The 22,549-nt window shown below is 39.3% G+C and overlaps 1 pseudogene; it reads right to left on the bottom strand.

Annotated features, from left to right (window-relative positions):
* Window positions 1–8,302: 8,302 nt before the first annotated feature.
* Window positions 8,303–22,549, bottom strand: part of LOC147371038 (ubiquitin-like-conjugating enzyme ATG10) — an 80,024-nt pseudogene continuing 65,777 nt past the window's right edge.

The following is a 22,549-nucleotide window of genomic DNA, read 5'->3' as shown; positions in this document are numbered from 1 at the left end:
TCTCCTGAATTTTTCACCTTCCTAAACTAAATCCCTGTCCCCATTAAACACCAACTCCTCTTCCCCCTCACCAGCCCCCTCCCCCCACCGCCGCCCAGCCCTTGACATCTACCAATGTACTCTCCGATTCTATGAATTTGACTATTCTAGACACTTTATATAAATGGAACCAAACAGTATTTGCCTGCATCTATTATATATTGGAATGCAATCTTAAGGTTAATATATGACCTACAAAGAGATTGTGCCTTCTTCCTCCCCACCCCCCCATGCTATACAGTAGGTTCTCATTAGTTATCTATTTTTACTTGGTAGTATAGATATGTTAATCCAAATCTCCCAATTTACCATACCCTTACTCTCCACCCTTGGTGTCCATATAGTTTTTTTTTTCTCTATGTCTGTGTCTCTCTTTCTGCTTTACAAATAAGTTCATCTGTACTATTTTCTAGATTACACATATATCCATGAAGATTTAGAAGGGCAGCAGTCATTACACTATTTCAAAGAATGGACATTCCAGTTGCCTCTAAGTCTATAACCAAGCCAAGAAATATATATTTCTCCCTAAGATGAAGAGTTGTTGTTGTTCAGTTGCTAAGTCATGCCTAACTCTGCAACCCCATGAACTGCAGCACGCAGGGCTCCTCTGTCCTCCACCGTCACCTGGAGTTTGCTCAAGGCGGAAATGACAACCCACTCCAGTATTCTTTCCTGGACAAGACAAGAACAGTATGAAAAGATGAAGAATAATCTTCCATACTTTAATGGTAAATTCCTTTACTCCAAGAGACAATCGGGCTCTAAAGCCTTTTTATAATCAGTTCAAAAAGTGGGAGTAGTTATCAGTTGGTGACCGAGAGCCTTCCCCTCCCTTCCCCACTATTCCCTGCCACAACTCCGTACCACATTCCTTTAAAAGTGAACAGGGATAGTATTGGTCCAGGAGGGAAGTGTTAATTTATTCAAATTGAAATTAAGAGCTTATTTAATAATGTGTCCACCAGAAATAAATTATCACCTGGATTTAAGCTTCATATTTTTTTTCTCTGTATGCTAGGCTACAGATGCTATAAAAATGATGGCTATTAAACTCCAACATTTTCCATTCACTGAACAAGATGAACTGTTCTTTCTTGCTAAATTGCTCTTTAAGATAATCAGTCTTGTCACCAAAGGTCTGTGATCATCTTACCACTTTGGTTTGTGTGATTACTGGGTTACAGAGCACAGTCAATATGATCAATTCTTTTTCTGACCTGTTTTGTCACATCTTTTGTTCCCAGCTCCTTGAAAACAGAATGATGGGTAAATTCATCTTTCTTAGGAGTTGTAAAGAACCATCATTTTATTTATTGAATGTAGTTAAAATGGCCTATGGTGAAATGATGCCAGATCACATATAGACAGGTAGGGTCATATAAAGTTGTTACACGAGACCCAAGAAAGTTCTTGAAACACTGGTAAATTTAAAGTGGTTATAAATCTAGGTACTGAATTGAGAATTTAATGGTCATTATTGACAGAATCATTTTGGAGCGGGCAAAAAATCAAGTACAGTGAATGTTAATAAATAGTTAAGTACAGTAATTGGGTATGATGTGAGGCATAGAGGGAACTCATATTTAATGGTAGCTCTGATATCTTTTTAGTTCACATTCATTCATCCATTAATTCAGCAGAATATTTATTGAGCGCTCCAGGCAATGAGGACACAGAGCTAAGCAGGACAGGCCCAATCCTATTCCCATGGAGCCTAGGATTTCCCAAATGGATGCAAAGCATCTTGTAGTGCATGTGACTTGGGATCTTCCACATGTCATGAGGATGTATAACTGTCCCACCCCTCACTTACATAGACATAATCATGGTGAATTTGAAAATAAAAGATAGAGGACAGTAGAAAGAGTTGACTTTTCCAGCTGTATAAAATTTAGATTATCCTATTTTAAAAAAGACTCCAATGTGACTGATTAAGACTAAAGGGGAATTTCTAGTCTATATTTTCACAATATTTTTAAACTGGAGTTCTAATTCTCAAGCGAAATGGCTCAAAATGATGGCAAGGCATGGTTGTCAACAGTAAGGTCATCCTGTCTCTGCTGGTTTTGCAAGACAGCATAGTGACTTATTGTTTGAGTTAAGCATGTAATTTTTTCAGTTCAGTATGTTTATCTTATTATAAAAATAACATTCAATAGAAGGATAATTTTCAAAGATAATGCTTTTAAAAGGAATGAAGAAAAATTTCTTACCTTTCTCACTAACATGAACATTTCCTTTATCAATTCGTCAAGAATCCTGGCCTGGAATTATAACATTTTCCCAAGTGATTTGATCTTGACCCTCTTGCAGCTGAGTGTCAAAGTGATCCAGGTTGTCTTTTATTGTTCTATTCAATTAATTTCTGCATGAAGAACAATTAACCTCTGATTTCAGAAGCTTTGTCCTCTTGTTTTATGCACAGTCTCAGAGGACAAAAAATAAGGAACTTATTCTGGGTCTGGAGAGTTCAGATTCCTCTGTGGCCATGGCTTCTTGAAGAAGGATAGATCCAGTTTAGTTTTTATCGGAGCACAGGAGAGTGAATGACTGTTGAGCAGGCAAGCTATGGTACATGCCAAAGTTGGTTTTGGCAAGTTGAAGTTATCAATTCTGGTAAAAAATTTTTTTCCTCTTACATCTGTTGAAAATTCTTCTCACTTCATGGTATTCTGATTCTTTGGTTAATTGGTGGATGGATCCTGAAGAGATTTTTAAAAGGCAAATATGGAATAATATTAATTATGAAACTAGTATATGCTTGGAAATATTTAGTTACCATTATAGCTCATATAGATCATATAGATCAATGCAAAGAAATAGAGGAAAACAACAGAATGGGAAAGACTAGGGATCTCTTCAAGAAAATCAGAGATACCAAAGGAACATTTCATGCAAAGACGGGCTTGATAAAGGACAGAAATGGTATGGACCTAACAGAAGCAGAAGATATTAAGAAGAGATGGCAAGAATACACAGAAGAACTGTACAAAAGAGATCTTCACGACCCAGATAATCATGATGGTGTGATCACTGACATAGAGCCAGACATCCTGGAATGTGAAGTCAAGTGGGCCTTAGAAAGCGTCACTACGAACAAAGCTAGTGGAGGTGATGGAATTCCAGTTGAGCTATTTCAAATCCTGGAAGATGATGCTGTGAAAGTGCTGCACTCAATATGCCAGCAAATTTGGAAAACTCAGCAGTGGCCACAGGACTGGAAAAGGTCAGTTTTCATTCCAAACCCAAAGAAAGGCAATGCCGAAGAATGCTCAAACTACCGCACAATTGCACTCATCTCACACGCTAGTAAAGTAATGCTCAAAATTCTCCAAGCCAGGCTTCAGCAATATGTGAACCATGAACTTCCTGATGTTCAAACTGGTTTTAGAAAAGGCAGAGGAACCAGAGATCAAATTGCCAACGTCCACTGGATCATGGAAAAAGCAAGAGAGTTCCAGAAAAACATCTATTTCTGCTTTATTGACTATGCCAAAAAGCCTATGACTGTGTGGATCACAATAAACTGTGGAAAATTCTGAAAGACAGGGGAATACCACACCACCTGACCTGCCTCTTGAGAAATTTGTATGCAGGTCAGGAAGCAACAGTTAGAACTGGACATGGAACAACAGACTGGTTCCAAATAGGAAAAGGAGTACGTCAAGGCTGTATATTGTCACCCTGCTTATTTAACTTCTATGCAGAGTACATCATGAGAAATGCTGGGCTGGAAGAAGCACAAGCTGGAATCAAGATTGCCGGGAGAAATATCAATAACCTCAGATATGCAGATGACACCACCCTTGTGGCAGAAAGTGAAGAGGAACTCAAAAGCCTCTTGATGAAAGTGAAAGTGGAGAGTGAAAAAGTTGGCTTAAAGCTCAACATTCAGAAAACGAAGATCATGGCATCCGGTCCCACCACTTCATGGCAAATAGATGGGGAAACAGTGGAAACAGTGTCAGACTTTATTTTTCTGGGCTCCAAAATCACTACAGACGGTGAGTGCAGCCATGAAATTAAAAGACACTTACTCCTTGGAAGGAAAGTTATGACCAACCTAGATAGCATATTGAAAAGCAGAGACATTACTTTGCCAACAAAGGCCCATCTAGTCAAGGCTATGGTTTTTCCAGTGGTCATGTATGGATGTGAGAGTTGGACTGTGAAGAAGGCTGAGCACTGAAGAATTGATGCTTTTGAACTGTGGTGTTGGAGAAGATCCTTGAGAGTCCCTTGGACTGCAAGGACATCCAACCAGTCAATTCTGAAGGAGATCAGCCCTGGGATTTCTTTGGAAGGAATGATGCTAAAGCTGAAACTCCAGTACTTTGGCCACCTCATGCGAAGAGTTGACTCATTGGAAAAGACTGATGCTGGGAGAGATTGGGGGCAGGAGGAGAAGGGGATGACAGAGGATGAGATGGCTGGATGGCATCACTGACTCGATGGACGTGAGTCTGAGTGAACTCTGGGAGTTGGTGATGGACAGGGAGGCCTGGCATGCTGCGATTCACGGGGTCACAAAGAGTCAGACATGACTGAGCGACTGATCTGATCTGATCTGATCTGATAGCTCATATACCAAGTCTTTTAATCAATTAGTCAGTTGATCAAAGAATCAACAAAAGAGACACAGACAGTCCCTGAAATGGCATCATATTAATGGAGTGGCAAAGTGTTTCCATGGAGACATGCTATAATTAGGGGAACTATAAATACCTATTATCAAATGACTTACACATGTGACTAAAATAGGTCATAAACAAGCCTATTCTCTTGAATATAAACTTGTAAGATATCTTAAAATGTAAAAACAATATTCTTAAGTCTTATAAAATGGGCATTGATATTAACTTTTCTTACCAATTTTATATTTCAAAAAAGATGTAAGAGATACCTGATGTATCATTATGGATAAGATGAAGAATTGGTTGCGTCTGTGATGGCAGGTGGTGTATACGAAATCAGTGTGGCTACGAGTCTTGATTTTTTCTAAATGCCGGCCTATACCTCTCTCAGCTTCCTTGAGTCACTGCCCAGAAACCAATGGATGAATGGGAAATACAGCAAGATATGAAGCAGAGTGTTAACAGAAGCCATGAATGAAAACGCATGATTTATGAAGAAGCAGGACTGACTATAGGCATTCCTATAATTTATATAATTATATGATTCATATAAAATATCCTGACTGAGCTGTTAAATTCTTTCTTGGTTAATTTGGGTTTGCTTTCTTTTGCCATTAGTAAATTATATGAAATATGCCATATGGTTTTGAACTAAAATTAATTCAGCTTTGAGAAATTTTGTTATCATCCTTTGGTATAAATATCAAAGACTTCAAAAGCTTGAGATAGAGAATGATTTATTTTGATTTGCATTTAGCATAGTTTTGGTAGGAATAAACTTAGAAAGAAAGGAAAGGAAAGGAAAGTGAAGTTGCCCAGTTGTGTCTGACTCTTTGCAACCTCATGGACTGTGGCATACCAGGCTCCTCCGTCCATGGGATTTTCCAGGCAAGGGTACTGGAGTGGGTTGCCATTTCCTTCTCCAAAGGATCTTCCCAACCCAGCGATCGAACCCGGGTCTCTCACATTGCAGGCAGATGCTTTACCATCTGTGCCACCAAGATGATAGCCTAAATCACACCATAAATATTTTTATATCATAGAATAAAATATGGAGGCTGGAATGAGTGAGGTATTTTAAAAATATACCTCACTGTCTTATAAAGTGAAAGACCGATAGATTCAGCAACAAACCCTTCAAAATTCACATCTAGCAGGCAGGGGTAATAGTCATGACTCAGCTTTGCCAAGAAAAAATGAGAAATACTCAAACTGACTTTTGTCAAGATTGTAAGAGAAATTTCTAAAGTGAATTGGAAATCTTTTTATGATGGCTAGTTCAGATTTTTTTTTTACTGGACTCTTATACTTTCTCTCAGTATTTAGGCCACAGTGGCTGACTAGCCCCCTTGCTTTCATCAAGGTGACCCTTATGCCACTGGCAGTCATCATATTTCCCAAGTCCATTTCTTTCTAGGTTCCAGGACCTCAGCAAGTTCTCATCCTTCTCCTCCTCAAACTTCCAAACCTGTTCACCTCCCCCACTTCTTATAGAAGAGCTTATTTCCTGTTTCATTGAGAAAAAAAGCAGACAGCAAGGACTTCCATAAGCTGTCACCACCACTTCCACACAGCTATGTGCATCTGCTTTCTCTCCTAATGTTATATATGAATAATTTGCTACGAAAGAAAAAAAAACTTCTAATACCTCCATTACTTTCCTACAAGATCTCACCCCATGTCCTCTATTCAAGGACACTGCTCAGCAACTCTTCCCTCCTGTCCTTTGCCATCAAATTGACCCTTTCTACGCAAATCTTTTCTTAGACTGCAAATATGTCTTTAAAGTTTCATATTTTAAAAAAGAAAGGAAGAATGAGTAGGAAAAAGTCACTTTTCAAGATCTTCCATTAGGTAAAGACTTGAATCTTTTATATTGATCCTCTCCAATTCCTCTTTTCCTGTTCTCTCCTGAATTCAATAAAATCAGGGTTTTAATATCACAAGTACATCTAACTGCTCTAGGGCATATCATCATTCATATCAACTCCCAATCCTCATGGTACTGATCTCTGAGCATTTGACATTGCTGATTATTCCCACCTCTTTGAAATGTCTTCATCACTTGGCTTCAAGGATAGTCCTACTACCTCATCAGTCACTCCTTCTCAATCCCTTTGATGGCTCCTATTCAGTTCTGATATTTAAATGTTAAAGCGCGCCCATATTTAGACACCGAATTTCCTTTTTCTATTTACATTCATTCCTTGGGGAATATCATCTAGCTTGGTGATTCACACATTTATACCTCCAGCTCAGGTATCTCTTTTGCATTTCAGATTGTTTGATACAACTGTCTACTTGGCATTGCCACCTGGATGTCTCAACTCCTGCTACTCTCAGTCTTCCACATCTAGTAAGAGACAGCTCTATCTTTTCAATTTCCCAGATAAAGAACCATGATTCTTCTCTTTCTTGAGTCCACATCTGATTCTTCCACAAATCTTTTTGGTTCTGCCTTGAAAATTTTTCCAGAATCTTACTCTTTCTTTTGCCATCACAACTGTCATTCTAGTCGTATTCAGTATCATTTCACTCCTTAAATATGGAATGCCTTCTACCTGGTTTCCTCTTTTTCTGATTGTCTTTTGTACAGTCTGTTCTCAGTCAGATGCCAGAATGATCCTTTTAAATCTAAATCAGCTCATGTAACTTTTCTGTGCAAAATATTCTGGTAGGATCTTCCCATCTTATTTGGAATAAAAGTCAAAGATCATGATATGTCCCCCCTCTGCTCGAATGATTATGTCTCATCTCATCTTCTGCTACTCTCTCCATCTTCCACTCCGTTCCAGACACAAGGGTCTTGGGGACATTCTTCTGACAGGTCAAGTATGCTTCTGCCTCAGGGCACTTGCTCTTGAAATTTCTTCTGCCTTGACTATTTCCCATCAATATGTGTAAGATTTGCTCCCTCATCGTGTTCAGATTTTTACTCAATTGTCAACATCTTTTTAAAGGTCTTCTTATAAATCAGTTATTAAAACCTGCAACCACGTCATTCCTGGCTTTATATTTTTTGGTAACACTCTTGTCACTATCTGACATGGCAGCTATTTGACTTAACTTTTATTGTCTGTCTTTCTTTCTAGAATGTAAACTCTACGATGGCAGGGATTTTTGACTTCCTTGACTCCAGCACATTGAGCACCACCTTGTACTTAAAAGGTGCTTGGTAAACATTTGAATTTCTGAATGTATGATACAACTGGATGGACATCCAAATGTAATTTGTATAGCTTTTCAGAAAGTCTGAAATAAATCAGTGATTTAAGGCATTAGGTTTCTGTCTTTTAACATAAGAATTCTATCTTATAAAACGTGAACAATATTCTTTATGCTAATTAGATGGGCATTACTATAAGCGGTGAGGTGATATAGGGAATGAAATAAAATTAGTGAAACCAAAGGTTACACTTTTTGTGAATTTATAGCCATTTTTTTCCAAAATAGATAACTGTTCCCTTTCAATTCCCTATGTTTCTTTTTCTTTTTTTTTTTTGGTTTCAAAACTGGATTATCTCTGTAGGTCATCTGTAGAAAAGTAGAATCTGTCACATTTATAAATGATCTTTTGAATGCCAACATAAACAGCTGAGTGAAGGAAAGTTAGCTCGTTAGATTTTTTAGTAAATCCGAAGATCTGAGTGGTTTCCAAGTGTAGGGTGCAGAAGGGTGCCCTGAGGCTGCTCATTCAAGACAGCTTCCTTGGCTCCAGTCCAGTCTGGCTCTGCTAGAGGGAATCTGTGCTGTGACATTGCCCCCAGGGATTCCGAGGCAGGGTTCCAAGTGCTTGGCTTTGAGATGCTGCTCTGGTCACTCAAAAGATGTTCAGTATCTTTCCTAGAAATCAAGCAAAGCCTTATGGTAAAAAAAAAAGTATCATGAATTTCACTCCTAAGGAGACCAATTAATTATCCTGCTATGAACTGTGGCTTGTCTGTCAACTGTCCCTTATCCCCAGGGTGCCATAAGGGCTGTGGCGTCCTAGGTGGGGGGAATGAGTAATTTAAATTAACCTGTGCTTGATCAATATTAACCTATCACGTCATTAAAAAAATAATTCTAAGGAAATGTCACATAACTACAGGTGGTTAGAATCACTTCCTGGCCATGTTTGCTGACTTATCATCCACTCCACAGATGGTGACTTTTTTTTCTTTTTTTTTTGTCTTAGCACTTTTGTCTCCTTGCTCTTTTCTTTATCCCAAGGGAATCAGGTGATTACAAGGGTCAGAGTATGAAATGCTGTTACCATGGAGACCAGAAGCTACTTAGCTCCTGTTCAGGCTGCTTTTCCCCCCTCTCTAACCAGCTGTTATTGCACCAAAGAATTTTTACCAAGTGGAAATATGAACCTTTGAAATCTTTCCCTTTAGCTTTAGTTTGTGTGTGAGAGGAATGCCACCAAATGTTTTTCATTAGTTTGAGACAAAGTGCTAAGAAAACGTTGGGTTTGGAGTGGTGAAAATTCCTTTCACCATGATGTTTGGTTTTTGGATTTGTAGTTATTTTGTGTTGAGCTTTTGGTTAGCATATTATAATTATGAATGGGAAGACATGGAATGCTTTTAATGTACTCACCTCCTCCTATGAGAGGAGATGGAAATGTTGGCAATTGCAAATTGTTTATAAAATTCTATCCACCCTTTTGAGTACCTGCTTTATCCAGGCACTCTTCCAAGTGCTTTACATATATTATTTTATGTAACATTATATTAAACAATGAGATGGATTTTGTTATGTCCATTTTACAGGTGAGAAAATTGAAGCACACTGAGCTTAAGTGACTTATGCATGCAGACTTTCTAGTGACGAAACTAGGACTGGATCCTGGCTCACAGAGCCCATACTTGGACCATGATCGCTGCTCCAGAGAAGCTACTGCTGAATCAACTGTGTGTGTGTTGTGACAGTGCTGCTCTGTAACTATAATTAAGGTCTGTTCATGTTAGACGTGAGGGTGTAAGTCACAAGGTAACCCAATAGTTATTTCAGCAAGTTGTAAAATCTCCTAGATTAAGGGAGCAGCTGACACCTCTGGTGCGGCACCGCTGTCTCTAGGTGCTCTGATTTCAGCGGCAGCTGTGGTGGGCAGGTCTCTGGAAGTTCAGTCTCGACTCAATGCAGCCAACCTCCACCTGGAGGCCAGTTTTGGATCTTTCTGTCGTTTACCTCCAGGGTCTTCTCTGACACTCTAGGAGCTTCTTACGTTGTGTGCAAAAGCACTCAGAAATCGTAGGAGAGTTAAATGGCCAGAGGCAACTCTCAGCCAATGAGAGTGGGGGAGGGAGAGTAGAGCATAAATGCTCCAGCCTCGCATTGTCAGTTGGATGATTCTAGAAGGCATTCTGTATTCTTCTAAGAGGCCCTGGTAGAATCAAGAATCCTTCTTGGAGGAATCCATGTCTAACTCTTTCCACTTCTGCTCCTGTTTCCTGGGCTCAGCTCCTAAATAAACTACCTTCTCCCAAGTCTTTGTTTTCAGGTTCTGATTTCTGGGGGAACTCAAACTAAGAAATGTTTATTAGCCTTCAAAATTGTGATGATGCAATACTGAGAGCAGAGGCACCAAGGATGTGATCGAATCTGTGTGGTCAAGACACACTTGTGTGTGTTTGGATCCAGGCTCTGTCACTTACATACCTTACAACACTGTCAGTTAACTGAATATTCTGAGCCTCAGTAATGTCAAATGCAAAAATGGGAAAAACAGTGCTACCTCATTGGACTGCTGTGAGCTTGCCCAGAACCCCGACCTACCAGTCTCGGTGTGGCTCTGATTCTTCCCCCACCTTTAGGTTCCCCACCCCTTGAGACCAGGTGTTGGTTGATGCTAAATTGTGTAGAGGGAAGAGTGTGACATGGTCGTGAAGATGCGTGTGTGGCAAATGAGAACTTAGAACATCCATTTCTCTTCTGAGAGAACAAGGTGAACTAAATGTGGACTAGAGATGTCTGTTCATAAAATATGGCAAAGGATGTATGGGGGCAATGTTTTCTCAGAATTCTTAAAAGGAATTTTACCAAAAGTGTCTGCTTTCCTCCATTCACCTTTAGAGGAAAGAACTGTGAGTTTACTGTAACATATAAAAAACTCTGGAGACACACACAAAAAAGCCAAAAACTTCTATTTAAATTATGCCTTCATTAATTAAAATGCTTCTACTTCATTAAACTTTCTGTCTCTTGCTGTTAATGAGATGTTACAGTGAATGGGAACAGGAGGTGGATGAGTGTGGAATGGCTCTAGAGTTGTCACGGAAACAGGTGGTCCAGCCAATCAGTGAAGAGAGTTGTGTTCATCCAGGAAGTCTTCAAATTGTCCCTGGGACTGTGTAAGTGAACTGCATAAGCGTAGCTGGTAAGGTGGCGCTCTGTGTCCACTCTGCAACCTCAAATCTACCTTGGTCAAAGAAAGCTTGTATCACACCCACAATCTTTACAGCTTCAAAGCTAGTAGCAGGTATGTATTATCTATCAAAAGCAGCTCCCTCCTCTGCTTTTGCAAAAAGCAAGAGAGACAGTGGGGATGGCAATCATGACTGACATGCGTATTACTCTTCCCAGATTTCTAAGGAGTTTTATGTTCACTGACCCATTTGATCCTGTATGACAGGCAGCCTTGGCTTTACTACATCCGTATCACAAAGGAGAACACTGAGGCACAGGAGGATTTGTTCAAGGTCATACAAATGACAAATACTTAAAATGAAACTAGATTCGTGAGTCTTCTATGTAACTTTTTCCTATCTGCTGAGGCCTGGCCCAGAGATAGACTCGAAGAGGATAAAAGACCTCACCGACCTCACTGTCAGTTGCTCTGGAACTTGGAAGAAGTCCTGCTGGTCCTTTAGGAGGTCAGGTTGAAGTGCTATTTGTGGGTCCCACTCTTCTCCATCCTTACTTCCATTTATGCCTTTATCAAAACCAAATTCTTTTTTTGCAGCACAGATTTTTCTCCATTAAACCATTCTGAAGTTAATTTATACTCACATATTAACATATGTGTGTGTGTACTATATCGCTTTAGTCATGTCCAACTCTTTGTGACTCTGGACGGTAGCCCGCCAGGCTCCTCTCCATGAGATTCTCCAGGCAAGAATACTGGAGTGGTTTGCTGTGCTCTCCTCCAGGAGATCTTCCTGACCCAGCGATTGAACCTGTGCCTCTTAAATCTGCATTGGCAGGTGGGTTCTTTATCACTAGCTCCACCTAGGAAGCCCATATTAATATATATCTCTCTTCAATGCCCACATTACTGATTCTCAGAGTTAATGAATAAGGTACCATGATGTGATTTCTAAGAAATAATGTAGTTGGTCATTGAGGTGACCAACATGTATTTATGATATATATTTGGCCATGGCATTAGGAAGCAATAAACTGGAAAGTAAATAGCAGATACAATCAGTATATGAACACAAACAGATAACTCAGTAAACATTGTAATAAAACATGTGTTTGGGGAGTGGAACAAATTTTAATTATAAAGTAGGCATGAGAAGATTGCATGTATTGTTGCTTTTATATTTACAACAAGACTATGAAGCAGGTATTATCCTACTTTTTTTAATAGACTGGAAAATTGGGACATAAAATGTCTTTAGTCATCTTTCCAAAATCAAATAGCTGGTGTTATAGAAAGGATTTGAACTCAGTTTTAATTCCAAATCCTATTGGCTTAAACAATGCACCAAATTACTTCATCCTTAGGAGTTATAATATAAAATACTTTCCGTTTGCTCTTATCTACTGCTTTAAAGTATAAAGTATGAAGTGGGGTTCTTTGATCAAAATGAACAAAATGATCATTATCTAAGTAATTTTTTCAGTTCTTATCTGTCTATTGTATTGGCCTACCTGTTAGGAAAAAATTACCTCCTCTAGAATCTTCTGCTGGAAAACACCAACATGTTCTAATCTTAATATTTTCTGTGACCCACGTATGCTAGATTTGTGTTTTAATTGAATGTCAGCTTCACATTTGGTTGATGAAATATGGCTTATCTTTTAAGTTTCACTTTGACTACTACCACTTTTAAGAAACTTTTATTTCTCCCTTTGTATACTCATAATATTTTGTCAACTTTTTATGTATGAAGTGGAATTTTTATACATGACTCTATTCCCCTCAGACAAGGGTTTATAGAAGACAGTGTCATATTCAGTACATATTTTTACCCTTTATGATGCCTTGCCTGGAGTCTTAGGCATGATAAGTGTACAACAGACAATTATTGAAATGAGAGCAAATACTTTCTCTTAGTTTAAAACCCTTTTTTAGCTTTGCCTTAAACGGAGAAAATTCTATTCTGAATTTAAGTTTTGCTTTGGCCTTTCTCTAAGGAATTGCAGAAAAGAAACACTCTAAAAGAGAGATGTAGGGGAAAAAAAACAAACCTAGATTGATTAGATGATTTAAGCCTCCCACACTTTTCCAGAGTTTGTGTAATCATCTCTTTTGTGGCTTTAATAGTAATTTGGGCCAGATACTTATTAAAGTTTTAACTTCTGGTGCCTAGGTTTTACTCCTGTAGGAGATGCACCCTGCTGGGCTGGCACCACACCCAGTGTTACTAAAGGCTGTTTGTTATCACCTTGTGAAAGTTGAATTGTATTTTATGAAAAATGGATAGAATATCAGGCCCAAAATAGCTTGTGTTAACTTACTGGGTTCATTTATTTGCATCTTTAAAACCATTTTGGAGAGAAGATAATCTAACCCAAAGTGCTTGAGAATGACAGATTTTACATATTGTAAATAATGACAAAAATACCAATTTACATAATACTAGTGTGCTAAGAATTAATAAAAAATTTCTTTCCCTTTCACTAAAATTAGAATGAATATTTCTTTGTTTACTTATTCATTAAATTTTTTTCTTTATTTATTCCCTGCCCTTTCTCTTCAAGGGAGCTTTGAATTTCTTCGGTTGCTTCTCTTTCATATTGGTTAGAATCAGTCTAACCAATATGATCAACTCAATGCTTTAAAAGCCAGTTGGCCTCAGATCTTTTGGTTGGTCATTTCCCTGAAGTCTTTCCTTTGAAGAGGGAGTTAAAATGGCATTCCTTCTGCTCAGAGAAATACTCACTGGTGTGCAGTTACTCTGGTGAGTAACTGCAATAATTTCATAAGTTGAATGACTGTAAATTTGGACAATTATTATAATAATATAATACTGTTTTATTTTGTAGTTAAAATTGATAGTATTGTGGTATGTTTTCTTAAAGGCTTGTGCACATCTTTTAGGATACCTGAGTCCTCTATGTTTCCACCTCTCTTGGTGCTCCTTTTTTTTTTTTTTTTCAATTTTATTTATTTACTTATGGCAGTGCTAGGTCTTTGTTGTTGTGTGGGATTTTCTCTAGTTGCAGCAAGCAGATACTACTCTCTAGCAGCAGTGCACAGGCTTCTCACTGTGGCAGCTTCTCCGGAAGCTGAGCATAGGCTCTAGAGCACAGGCTCAATAGCTGTGGTGCTGGGGCTTAGTTGCTCCACAGCACGTGGGATCTTCCCGAATCAGGGATCCAACTCCTGTCTCCTGTATTGGCAGGCAGACTTTTTACCACTGAGTCACCAGGGAAATCCTCCAGGTGCTTCTTGAATCTCAAATACAAGGCTCGATTTTGTTGACCCATCAATTGACGATCCTTATCACTGGGTGTGCTGTAGAGCCACAGGCATTCTGCTCTGTGAAAAACCATGCATTGTGTGGTGTTTTCTAGTAAGCTCCAAGGAAGGAGGAAGATAAAGTAGAGCTAAGTAAATTTGAGAGAAACCTCTAGCGGGGCCAATGGAGATGAGAGAGTAAAACAATTTGTAGGTAAGTATGCACGACTTCAGTGGTTCATTGAAAATTAAATACTATACCTAAGTTCTTATGAGAGAATTTGTAGACTGGTTTCTAACAGTAGGTCAAAGGGAGAAAGAAAAAATTTGGGGGGTTCCTGAGACCACTAAATAGACAGAAAGAAGAAATCAGTTAATTATCATTTAATCCATGCAAATGTTGAAACCTGAGAACAGCATTCTTTTTAAAACAAAATGTGTCCACATTTACCATCTAGAAGTTTGAAAACATGAATAATTGCATTTGTAGAGAATTCACTGATCGACTTCCTGTCGCTCCCCTCCCTTCCCTTCCCTTTGCTCAGAGTGATGGGAAGGCTGGGAAGAGAGAGCAAGTCCAGCAGTGAGCTTCGAGATTGTTCCCTGTTCAGTCTGATGCTGGGCTTCCTGAGCATCTTGGAGTTCCTTCCAAGGAAACTGGATTAGACCCGATGTTATGTTGAGGATGGGGACTGATGTACTTATCAGCCACACTGATTCTGATGAGTCAGTGAGAGAAGCCAGAGGGCCAAAAAGCTCCCTTCCTAGATGACAGCTTGAATTGTCACATGTAAGCAGAATGACTGCATAAATGGCCCATAGAATTTATTGTCCAAACTGGGACATATATAAGAGTGATAAGAGGAGCTATTAATGATTAAGTCAAGACTACAATTTTAAACCATTCCTAGTAAACCAGGATACATGATCACCTTACATACAAATCACATTCTTTTTTTGTTGTTCTTTTGTTATTCTATGCCTGGGGCATAAATCTCTTCACTGCCTCTCCATATTTTTCACTAAATAAGAGCTCACTAGGAAATTGGACATATGAAGCAGAAAACATTCATGTATACAATTCAACTGGAAATACCTAGTATGAAGAGTACGACAGTTTAAATAAAGCATTCAACAGAAGGATTGAGTAGCTAAATGGATACAAAGGAAAATAAATGAGAGAGCTGGAAGAGGAGGTCCAGGATCTTACTCAAAAGGCATCAGGAAAAATGGGAATTTGCTGTGTGACTCAGGGAACTCAAAGAAGGAGTCTGTAACAATATAGAGGGGTGGGAGATGGGAGGGAGGTTCAAGAGGGAGGGGACGTATGGATCAGTCAGTCAGTTTAGTTGCTCAGTCATGTCTGACATTTGAGATCCCATGGACTGCAGCATGCCAGGCTTCCCTGTCCGTTACCAGCTCTTGGAGCCTATTCAAACTTATGTCCATTGCATCGGTGATGCCATCCAACTATCTCATCCTCTGTCATCCCTTTCTCCTCCCGCCTTCAATCTTTGCCAGCATTAGAGTCTTTCCAATGAGTTGGTTCTTTGCATCAGGTGGCCAAAGTATTGGAGTTTCAGTTTCCGCATCAGTCCTTCCAATGAATCTTCAGGACTGATTTCCTTTAGGATGGACTGGTTGGATCTCCTTGCAGTCTGAGGGACTCTCAAGAGTCTTCTCCAACACCACAGTTAAAAAGCATCAATTCTCTGGCACTCGGCTTTCTTTATAGTCCAACTCTCACATCCATACGTGACCACTGGAAAAACCATAGCTTTGATGAGATGGATCTTTGTTGGTAAAGTAATATCTCTGCTTTTTAATATGCTATCTAGGTTGGTCATAACTTTTCTTCCAAGGAGCAAGCATCTTTTAATTTCATGGCTGCAGTCACCATCTGCAGTGATTTTGGAGCCCCCCAAAATAAAGTCTGTCATTGTTTCCACGGTTGCCCCATCTATTTCCCATGAAGTGATAGGACGGGATGCCATGATCTTAGTTTTCTGAATGTTGAGTTTTAAGCCAACCTTTTCACTCTTCTCTTTCACTTTCATCAAGAGGCTCTTTAGTTCTCCACTTTCTGCTACAAGGGTGGTGTCATCTGCATATCTGAGGATATTGATATTTCTCCATGCAATCTTGATTCCAGCTTGTGCTTCATCCAGCCCAGCATTTCTCATGATAAACTCTGCATATAAGTTAAATAAGCAGGGTGACAATATACAGCCTTGACACATTCCTTTACCAATTGGGAACCAGTCCTTTGTTCCATGTCCAGTTCTACCTGTTGCTTCCTGACTTGCATACAAATTTCTCAAGAGGCAGATCAGGTGGTCTGGTATGCCCATCTCTTTCAGAATTTTCCACAGTTTATTGTGATCCACACAGTCAAGGGCTTTGGCATAGCCAATAAAGCAGAAATAGATGTTTTTCTGGAACTCTCTTGCTTTTTCATGATCCAGCGGATGTTGGCAATTTGATCTCTGGTTCCTCTGCCTTTTCTAAAACCAGCTTGAACATCAGGAAGTTCACAGTTCACGTATTGTTGAAGCCTGGCTTGGAGAATTTTGAGCATTACTTTACTAGCGTGTGAGATGAGTGCAATTATGCAGTAGTTTGAGCATTCTTTGGCATTGCCTTTCTTTGGGATTGGAGTGAAAACTGACCCTTTTTATTCCTGTGGCCACTGCTGAGTTTTCCAAATTTGCTGGCATATTGAGTGCAGTACTTTCACAGCATCATCTTCCAGGATTTGAAATAGCTCAACTGGAATTCCATCACCTCCACTAGCTTTGTTCGTAGTGATGCTTCCTAAGGCCCACTTGACTTCACATTCCAGAATGTCTGGCTCTAGGTAAGTGATCACATCATGGTGATTATCTGGGTCATGAAGATCTTTTTTGTACAGTTCTTCTGTGTATTCTTGCCATCTCTTCTTAATATCTTCTGCTTCTGTTAGGTCCATACCATTTCTGTCCTTTATTGAGCCCATCTTTGCCTGAAATATTCCCTTGGTATCTCTAATTTTCTTGAAGAGATCTCTAGTGTTTCCCATTCTGTTGTTTTCCTCTATTTCTTTGCATTGATCACCGAGGAAGGCTTTCTTATCTCTTTTACTATTCTTTGGAACTCTGCATTCAAACTCTGCATTTCCTTTTCTCCTTTGCTTTTCACTTCTCTTGTTTTCACAGCTATTTGTAAGGTCTCCTCAGACAGCCATTTTGCCCTTTTGTATTTCTTTTTCTTGGGGATGGTCTTGATCTTTGTTTCCTGTACAATGTCATGAACCTCTGTCCACAGTTCATCCGGCACACTGTCTATCAGATAAAGGTGGCGTCATCTGCATATCTGAGGTTATCGATATTTCTCCTGGCAATCTTGATTCCAGCTTGTGCTTCATCCAGCTCAATGTTTTTCATGATGTACTCTGTATAGAAGTTAAATAAGCAGGGTGACAATATACATCCTTGACATACTCCTTTCCCTATTTGGAACCAGTGTGTTATACCATGTCCAGTTCTAACTGTTGCTTCCTAACCTGCATACAGATTTCTCAAGTTGCAAGTCAAGTGGTCTGGTATTCCCACAAGAGGCAGGTCAGGTGGTCTGCTATTTTCCACAGTTTGTTGTGATCTACACAGTCAAAGGCTTTGGTGTAATCTATAAAGCAGAATTAGATGTTTTTCTGGAACTCTCTTGCTTTTTCCATGATCCAACAGATGTTGGCATTTTGATCTCTGGTTCCTCTGCCTTTTCTAAAACCAGCTTGAACATCTGGAAGTTCACAGTTCACGTATTGCTGAAGCCTGGCTTGGAGAATTTTGAGCATTACTTTACTAGCCTGTGAGATGAGTGCAATTGTGTGGTAGTTTGAGCATTCTTTGAGCTGCCTTTCTTTAGGATTAAAATGAAAACTGACCTTTTCCAGTCCTGTGGCCACTGCTGAGTTTTCCAAATTTGCTGAAATATTGAGTACAGCACTTTTACAACATCATCTTTCAGGATTTGAAAGAGCTCAACTGGAATTTTATCACCACCACTAGCTTTGTAGTGATGATTCCTAAGGCCCCCTCGACTTCACATTCCAGGATGTGTGGCTCTAGGTTAGTGATCATACCATCATGGATATCTGGGTCATGAAGATCTTTTTTGTCTATTTGTCCTGTGCATTCTTGCCTCCTCTTCTTAAAATCTTCTGCTTCTGTTAGGTCCATGCCATTTATGTCCTTTATTGTGTTCATCTTTGCATGAAATGTTTCCTTGGTATGTCTAATTTTCTTGAAGAGATCTCTACTCTTTCTCATTTTACTTTTGTCTCTATTTCTTTGCATTGATCGCTGAGGAAGGCTTTCTTATATCTTTTGCTATTCTTTGGAACTCTGCATTCAAATGGCTATATCTTTCCTTTTCTCCTTTGGTGGAGAGTTCTGACAAAATGTGGTCCACTGGAGAAGGGAATGGCAAACCACTTCATTATTCTTGCCTTGAGAACCCCATGAAAAGACAAAAAGATATGACACTGAAAGATGAATGCCCTAGGTTGATAGGTGCCCAATATGCTACTGGGTAAGAATGGAGAAATAACTCCAGAAAGAATGAAGAGATGGACCCAAAGCAAAAACAACACCCAGTTGTAGATGTGGCAGGTGATGGAAGTAAAGTCCAATGCTGTAAAGAGCAATATTGCCTAGGAACCTGGAATGTTAGGTCCATGAATCAAGGCAAATTGGAAGTAGTCAAACAAGAGATGGCAAGAGTGAATATCGACATTTTAGGAAATAGTGACTGGAATGGGTAAATTTAACTCAGATGACCATTATATCTACTACTGTGGGCACAGATCCCTTAGAAGAAATGGACTAGCCATAATAGTCAACAAAAGAGTCTGAAATGCAGTACTTGGATGCAATCTCCAAAATGACAGAATGATCTCTGTTCATTTCCAAGGCAAATCATTCAATATCACAGTAATCCAAGTCTATGCCCCGACCAGTAATGCTGAAGAAGCTGAAGTTGAATGGTTCTATGAAGACCTACAAGACCTTCTAGAAAAATCACCCAAAAAGATGTCCTTTTCATTATAGGGGACTGGAATGCAAAAGTAGGTAATCAAGAACTACATACAGTAACAGGCAAATTTGGCCTTGGAGTATAAAATGAAGCAGGTCAAAGGCTAACAGAGTTTTGCCAAGTGAATGCACTGGTCATAGCAAACACCCTCATCCAATAACACAAGAGAAGACTCTACACATGGACATCACCAGATGGTCAACACCGAAATCAGATTGATTATATTCTTTGCAGCCAAAGATGGAGAAGCTCTATACAGTCAACAAAAACAAGACCGGGAACTGACTGTGGCTCAGATCGTGAACTCCTTATTGCCAAATTCAGGCTTAAGTTGAAGAAAATAGGGAAAACCACTAGACCATTCATGTATGACCTAAATCAAATCCCTTATGATTATACAGTGGAAGTGAGAAATAGATCCAAGGGATTAGATCTGATAGACAGAGTGCCTGAAAAACTATGGATAGAGGTTCGTGACATTGTATAGGAGGCAGTGATCAAGATCATCTCCAAGGAAAAGAAATGCAAAAAGGCAAAATGGTTGTCTGACGAGGGCTTACAAACAGCTGAGAAAAGAAGAGAAGCTAATGGCAAAAGAGAAAAGGAAAGATGTATGTATACCTATGGCTGATTCATGTTGATATTTGGCAGAAACCAGTAAAATTCTGTAAAGCAATTATCTTTCCACTAAAAAATAAATAACATTTTTAAAAAGGCATCAGATAGAAATAAAGAGAAGGACCTTATAACAAAAAATTAAGAATTAAGGAAAATAGAAGTGACATCAAAATTTGAATAAGAGGTGTTCAGATGGCAAGGCAATCAGTAGAGAGAAGGAAATGATTCAAAAATAATGATTACGATTTCCTTAAACTAAGGAAAGATATTCATGCCTTGAATTGACAGATTTCATGCAGTTTGAAACAGAATAGAAAAATGAAATTTATACCCATGCATATGATGGCAAAATGTAAGAAAAACTAAATCTAGGAAAATATTCTAGTAGCTTCTAGAGATTAAAAGTGGAGAAGGCAATAGCAGCCCACTCCATTACTCTTGCCTGGAAAATCCCATGGATGGAGGAGCCTGGTAGGCTGCAGTCCATGGGGTTGCTAAGAGTCGGACACGACTGAGTGACTTCACTTTCACTTTTCACTTTCAAGCATTGGAGAAGGAAATGGCAACCCACTCCAGCGTTCTTGCCTGGAGAATCCCAGGGACCGGGGAGCCTGTTGGGCTGCCGTCTATGGGGTCGCACAGAGTCGGACAGGACTGAAGCGACTTAGCAGCAGCAGCAGCAGCAACAGCAGAGATTAAAAGAAGATCCTCTCCATCTCACAAGGATTTTGTTGTTATCGAGTTGTGCAATGTCAATGTTGAAAAATAGAAAACTATTTTTAGAGTATTGAATAAAAAGATATTTGAATATAGAATTTTTCCAGCCAGATTATTTAAATGCACAGAAAAAAAAATCATGACATGTATAATGCTTCAGCAGATTTAACACACAATGAGCCTTTTTGAAAATACTCTAGGAAAAGAATCAGAAAACTCTGGGCCTTGGGTCAAAACTGATTGTAAACTGTATACCACATGTTTTTGTAAATAACATTTCACTGGATTCAATGCCATACATTCACTATGCATCATCTATGGCTTTTTTCCTGCTGTGATGGCAGAGCTGAGCAATTACAATAGATGGCATGGACTACAAACAAGCCTAAGACATTTGCTATCTGATCCTTTATAGAGAAGTTTGCTAACTCTTGCTGTAGGACAGAGAATTCAAGCAAGAAGAGAATAAATCTAGAATAGTTTGAGGTAAGGGAAGCTAACAGAATAACTATCTTGGTAAACTTCACTGTTTAAACAATGAAAGATGAAAACAAGCTGAAATATATCCCAAACAATCCAGATCTAGAGCATCTTATATGATGACTGCATTGCTGTGGAGGGGCCAGAGGTGGTAAGTGTATGCCAAAGCTTTCACATTTTTCGTGCTATGTGAGTGCAGAGTCGCTTCAGACATGTCCAGCTCTTTGCAACTCTATGGACTGTAGCCAGCCAGGTTCCTCTGTCCATAGGATTCTCTAGGCAAGAATACTCGAGTGGGTTGCCATGCCCTCCTTCAGGGGACCTTTCTGACCCAGGGATAGAACCTGTGTCTCTTGTGTCTCCTGCATTGGCAGGTTGGTTCTTTACCACTAGCGCCACCTGTCTTGTTCTGGCAATACCATGGCAAGGAGAGTCAGGAGTCTGTGCAGCTTAATGGCATCACACAGGAGAGGCATCGTTTACATTACAGAAACATCTCAGAGAGATAATTAGAGCCTGAATTCTGGTCCTCACATAACTGTTTGACTAGCTAATGGCTGGGATGGAAGTGAGATCTAAGCTGAGTGGGCCCCCTGAGCTGCCCAGAGGAGGAGAGGAGCACTAGTGTGTATCCAGGGAGGTAGGGCTGCTGCCTGCCAGGGCTCTGGAAACACCCCCAGGCTAATTTAATTTCTTTTTCTCAGGGCGGGTTGCCTTTCTCTAATTCACACAAATTTGCACTGTGAGCTACTTCCTGACATTATAAGAGGGAACAATCTAGCTATGGATAGGCTTAAAAACTATAGGAAAAAGTAAACAGATATGTGTCATCAATAAATTAGTGGCAACTACCAGAAGTACAGAAATAAATCAGCAAAAGAATAGTTTGTTCATCCAACAGCAAATAGGCAAGGAGAGGGTGGGAAGGAAGGAAACATGGTAACTAAGGGTGTAAAATAGTCTGTCAGTAATAAATCCAAATGTAACAGTAATTAAAATAAATGTAAATGCATAAAATCGATTGATCCAAAGACATAGATGCTCAGATTAGATTTTAAAATGATGATTGCTAGGCAAGAGAATCAAATAACTGTATCTCCATGGAAACATAGACTCAACATGGTAGTTGTCAAGTGATAGTTATAACTGTGCTTTTTTTTTGGTATTGAATTAATTATTCAGAATCAAAGCAATTTCAAATATCCTGGAACCAGAGGTAGACATCTCAAGGTTTTACCTTCCAATTAATGATTTGTTTCAGCAGTGACTCTGCTTAGCAGTCTTAATATGACTTGCTGATAGAAAAGAAAACTCACAAGATAATTTTCAAGAGAATGTTTCACATGGAAAAATTTCTGCAAAACTTAAT

Source organism: Bos grunniens, chromosome 6 (genome assembly GCF_055505025.1).
Source record: "Bos grunniens cultivar Pamir isolate PY7600 chromosome 6, Bosgru_T2T1.0, whole genome shotgun sequence".
In the NCBI taxonomy this organism is placed as follows: domain Eukaryota; kingdom Metazoa; phylum Chordata; class Mammalia; order Artiodactyla; family Bovidae; genus Bos; species Bos grunniens.
Note: the sequence above shows the minus strand (reverse complement) of the source record. Positions and strands in the feature narration are given on the sequence as shown.